We start from the raw sequence: 5,973 nt of genomic DNA, 5'->3' as shown, positions 1-5,973 counted from the left end.
TGAAACTAATCGTACTCCTTTTGATTTTGCTGAAGGGGAATCTGAGTTAGTTTCAGGATTTAATATTGAGTATGGTGCGGGTGGTTTTACTTTAATTTTTTTAGCTGAATATACTAGAATTGTCTTCATAAGAATGTTATTGGCTTTAATTTTTTTGGGCGTTGATTTTTATTCTTTTATATTTTTTATTAAGCTTGCTATTATATCTTTTGGTTTTATTTGGGTTCGTGGAACATTACCACGGTTCCGTTATGATAAATTAATGTACTTAGCTTGAAAAAGTTTTTTACCTTTATCTTTGAATTTTTTTATTTTCTTTGTTGGTTTAAAGATTTTATTTATCTCATTTGTTTAGTGAAATTTTTTGAGAAAAGTTAATAGAAGAGTTAAACTTCTAATTTTATGTTTTCAAAACATATGCTTTTCCTAAGCTAATTAACTTTATTCCTTAATTAATTTATCTCATGCGTTTGCGACATGGACATTAATTAAGAAATATGTGAAGTAAATAATTGATAAGATTTGACCTGTTATAATATAAGGTTCTTCAACAGGTCGTTTACACATTCACATTAGTAAGCATACAACAACTACTATAATTCAGAATAAAATTTGATTAATAGGGTAAAATTGAATGCCTCGGAATGGTGTTTTATTATAAAATGGTAAAATTATTAAGATTCTAATTGATAAAAATAATGCAATAACACCTCCTAACTTATTAGGGATAGATCGTAGAATTGCATATGCAAATAGGAAATATCATTCTGGTTGAATGTGAACTGGTGTTACTAATGGGTTGGCAGGTACAAAGTTATCTGGATCTCCTAATAGGTAAGGATTAATTAAACATAGTATAATTAATAATGATGTTATTATTACAAATGTAATAGAATCCTTAAAGGTAAAGTATGGATGGAATGGAATTTTTTCAATATCTCCATTTAGTCCAAGAGGATTATTAGATCCTGTTTGGTGAAGAAAAAATAAATGAATTGCTGCTATAGCAGCAATAATAAATGGTAATACAAAATGGAATGTGAAGAATCGATTTAATGTTGCATTATCAACAGCGAATCCTCCTCATACTCATTGGACTAAATCTGTTCCTAAGTATGGGATTGCTGATAATAAATTAGTAATTACTGTTGCACCTCAAAAAGATATTTGGCCTCAGGGTAAGACATATCCTATAAATGCAGTTGCTATAACTAAAAATAAAATCACTGTACCAATTATTAAGGTATGTATATATATATAAGATCCATAGTAAATTCCCCATCCTACATGTAAGTAAATACAAATAAAAAATATAGATGCTCCATTTGCGTGTAAGGTTCGGATAATTCAACCATTATTTACGTCTCGGCAGATGTGTACTACACTACTGAATGCTATTTCAATATTTGATGTATAATGTATAGCTAAAAATAGTCCAGTTACGATTTGAATTACCAAACATAACCCTAATAGGGATCCAAAATTTCATCAAAATGAAATATTTGTTGGGGCAGGTAAGTCAATTAAAGAGTTATTAATAATTTTAATTAAAGGATGTCTTAATCGTAAGGGTTTATTCATTAGTAATTATCTTATTTTACGAATAGGTCCCTGATTAATATTGGTGATTTTAACAACTGCTAGTAGTGCTAAAAATAAATAAATTATTATTATTATTGTAATAATGAATGTTGGTCTATTATATAATTTTTCTAAAGATATTGTTATTTCTTGATAATTGATTGAATTATCAATATTTATAGTTTCGGTGTTTTTGAAAAAGTCTATAAATATAGATATATCTAGAATAATTAATATTAATTTGATAAATACTCACATTATTAATGTAATAATTATAGTGATTGATTTAGGCTGAAATATTTCGTTTGATGCAATTCTTGTAATGTAAATAAATAATACTAGTATACCACCAAGAAATGTTAAAAAAATAATATATGATAATCAATATCTTTCTATTATTGTTCCTGTTATTAATCCAACTAGGAAGGTTTGAAGGATAATAAAAAGCATTATTGATATTGGGTGTCTTAATTTAATAAAATTAATATTTATTACATTTGATAATGATATAATTATTATTTTGATCATTACAGGGGTTAGTTTATTTAAAATACCGGTTTTGGGGACCGATGATGGAAGCTTTTCCACCTCTGAAGTTTTAAAAGTGGGGGCTGGACTTATGTCCGGTTTACAAGACCGGCGTTTTTTTTAAACTATTAAAACTAATGTTTATATTCTCTATTTTTACTTCTTTATTGATTTATTTTGCTGGTGTTTATGTTTTTACTTCTAAACGTAAACATTTATTAATGGTTCTTTTGAGATTAGAATATATTGTTCTTTCTTTATTTATGTTAGTTATTGTTTTTCTTATTGAGTTTGATTATGATTATTTTTTTCCTGTTATTTTTTTAGTTTTTTCTGTTTGTGAGGGTGCTTTAGGTCTTTCTATTTTAGTTTCAATAATTCGTTCTCATGGTAATGATTTTTTTAATTCTTTTGGTTTATCTTTATGTTAAAGTATTTATTTATAACTATTTTTTTGATCCCTCTTTGTTTATTAAATAATTGTTGATGGTTGGTTCATTCTTTAATGTTTCTGTCGGGTTTTGTTTTTATAATTTGTGTTTATTCATATGCTGATTTGAATATAATTAGATATTATTTTGGTATTGATTCTTTTTCTTTTAGTTTAATTTTACTTAGTTTTTGGATTTGTTCTTTAATAATCACTGCTAGAGGTTCAGTTTATTTAAGTTCATATCATTGTAATTTTTTGTTTTTATGGTTTTGATTTTAATAATTATGCTTTATTGTTCATTTGCTAGATTAAGTCTTCTTTCTTTTTATATTTTTTTTGAGGCTAGATTAGTTCCTACTTTACTTTTAATTTTGGGTTGGGGTTATCAACCTGAGCGTTTGCAGGCTGGTGTTTATTTAATTTTTTATACTTTGGTTGCTGGATTACCTTTATTATTAGTTTTATTTAAGGTTTATGATTTTTCTAATACTTTATATTTTCCTTTATTGGTTGATTTTGGTTCTTATTATTTTATGTTTTATGTATTTATAATTTTGGCTTTTTTAGTTAAGATACCTATGTTTTTGGTTCATTTATGACTTCCTAAGGCTCATGTAGAGGCCCCTATTTCAGGTAGAATAATTCTTGCTGGTGTTTTATTAAAGTTAGGTGGTTATGGTATTTTTCGTGTTATAAAGGTTATTTCTTATTTGGGTTTAAAGTTTAATTATTTTTGATTGTCTTTAGGTTTATCTGGGGGTGTTATTGTAAGATTTATTTGTTTTCGTCAGGTTGATTTAAAGTCTTTAATTGCATATTCTTCTGTTGCTCATATAAGAATGGTTATTGGTGGATTGATGACTATGAATTGATGAGGTTGTGTAGGTTCTCTTTCTCTAATGGTTGGTCATGGTTTATGTTCTTCTGGTTTATTTTGTTTATCTAATATTATTTATGAACGTTTAGGTAGACGAAGATTATTAATTAACAAGGGTATAATTAATTTGATGCCAGGAATGGCTTTATGATGATTTCTTTTAAGATCATCAAATATGGCTGCTCCTCCTTCTTTAAATTTGGTAGGTGAAATTAGATTATTAAATAGAATTATATCTTGATCTTCTTTTAGATTCTTTGCTTTGATTTTTTTATCTTTTTTTAGAGCTGTTTATACTTTGTATATATATTCTTATTCTCAGCATGGGAATTATTATTCTGGTGTTTATACTTGTTCTCTTGGTTATTTTCGTGAATATCATCTTTTACTTTTACATTGATTGCCTTTAAATATTCTCTGTTTAAAGGGTGAATATTTCTTTGTTTAGTTTGCTTAAGTATTTTAATTAAAAATATTGTTTTGTGGAATCAATGATATGAAGTTTTTCATCTTAGGCAGTGAATTTATTTTCTATTTGTTCTTTGAGTTTTTTTTTCTTTGTTTATTTCGAGAACTATAATTTTTATTTTAGGTATTTATTATTTAATAATTGATTATAGAGTTTTTGTTGAGTGAGAGCTTTTCAATTTAAATGGTTCTATAGTTGTTATAATTTTAATTTTGGATTGAATATCTCTTAATTTTATATCTTTTGTTATATATATTTCTTCTTTGGTTATTTATTATAGAGAGGATTATTTATCTGGTGAAAAGAATATAAATCGTTTTATTATTATTGTTTTAATATTTATTCTTTCTATAGGTTTTTTAATTATTAGTCCTAATTTAATTAGAATTTTATTAGGTTGAGATGGTTTAGGTTTAGTTTCTTCTTGTTTAGTTATTTATTATCAAAATGTAAAATCTTATAGTGCTGGTATATTAACTGCACTTTCTAATCGTATTGGTGATGTTGCTATTTTAATTTCTATTGCATGAATGTTAAATTTTGGTGGTTGAAATTATATTTATTATTATGATTTTATTTCTAATTCTTTTGAAATAAAGCTCATTACTATATTAATTGTTTTAGCAGCTATAACTAAGAGAGCTCAGATTCCTTTCTCTTCATGACTTCCTGCTGCTATAGCAGCTCCTACTCCTGTTTCTGCTTTAGTTCATTCTTCTACTCTTGTCACTGCTGGTGTTTATTTATTAATTCGTTTTAGACCAATATTGGATACTTATAATTGTGGTTGATTTTTACTTTTAATTGGTTGTATAACTATATTTATGGCTGGATTGGGCGCTAATTTTGAGTTTGATTTAAAGAAGATTATTGCTCTTTCTACTTTAAGACAACTTGGTTTAATAATAAGAATTTTGGCTATAGGTTATCCAAAGCTTGCATTTTTTCATTTATTGGCTCATGCTTTATTTAAGGCATTATTATTTATATGTGCAGGTTCAATAATTCATAATTTGAAGGATTCTCAGGATATTCGTTTTATAGGATCAATTGTTAATTTCATACCTTTAACTTCAGTTTGTTTTAATGTTTCTAGTTTATCTTTGTGTGGAATACCTTTTTTAGCGGGATTTTATTCAAAGGATTTAATTCTTGAGATGGTTTGTTTAAGATGAATTAATTGTTTAATTTTTTTTCTTTATTTTTTTTCTACTGGTTTAACTGCTTCTTATTCTTTTCGTTTGTTTTATTATTCAATATCTGGTGATAATAATTTTTATTCTAGATTTTCTTTTGATGATAAGGGTTATTATATTTCATTTGGAATAATTGGTCTATTGTTTGTTGCTGTTTTTGGTGGTAGTCTTTTATCTTGATTAATTTTTCCTATTCCTCATGTGATTGCTTTACCTTATTATTTAAAGTTTTTAACTATTACAGTTGTTATTTTAGGTGCTTATTTAGGTTATCTTATTTCTAATTTTGATTTTTCTCATAATTTATTTTCTTTAAGTATACTTTCTTTTGTTAGATTTGCTGGTTCTATATGATTTATACCTTTTCTTTCAACTAAGTTTATTAGATATATTCCTTTAAAAATAGGTTATTATTCATCTAAGTCATTTGATTATGGTTGAGGTGAATTACTTGGTGGTCAAGGTTTATATAGATTATTTATTTATTTAATTGGTTATATTCAAGGTTGATATGATTCTAATTTCAAGATTTATCTTTTAACTTTTATTTTTTGAATATTTATTTTGGTAATATTGTTTTTCGTTTACTTAAATAGCTTATAATTAGAGCATGACACTGAAGATGTTAAGGAAGTATTTTTACTTTTAAGTATTTATAAATATAGATATGTTTTATTTAAACTTTATAAATTTTAGAAATGTTAACGGAGTTTAACCGCTAATATAAAAAGTTAGCAGCTTTCATATTGACTTTACATTTCCTTAATTGGAACTATTATAGTTCAATTATATTATTAACAGTAATACGCCTCTTTTTGGCTTCAATTAATAAGAATAAGGGTAGTACATACCAATCTTCCAGGTCGAAACTGACTGCAATATTTCGCTT

At 25.8% G+C, this 5,973-nt stretch overlaps 1 pseudogene; it reads left to right on the top strand.

The window, feature by feature from the left end:
- Positions 1 to 4,553: 4,553 nt before the first annotated feature.
- LOC126305052 (NADH-ubiquinone oxidoreductase chain 5-like) lies at positions 4,554 to 5,654 on the top strand (annotated as a pseudogene).
- Positions 5,655 to 5,973: the final 319 nt, after the last annotated feature.

This window comes from Schistocerca gregaria, unplaced genomic scaffold (genome assembly GCF_023897955.1).
Source record: "Schistocerca gregaria isolate iqSchGreg1 unplaced genomic scaffold, iqSchGreg1.2 ptg000240l, whole genome shotgun sequence".
Classification (NCBI taxonomy): Eukaryota; Metazoa; Arthropoda; class Insecta; order Orthoptera; family Acrididae; genus Schistocerca; species Schistocerca gregaria.
Note: the sequence above shows the minus strand (reverse complement) of the source record. Positions and strands in the feature narration are given on the sequence as shown.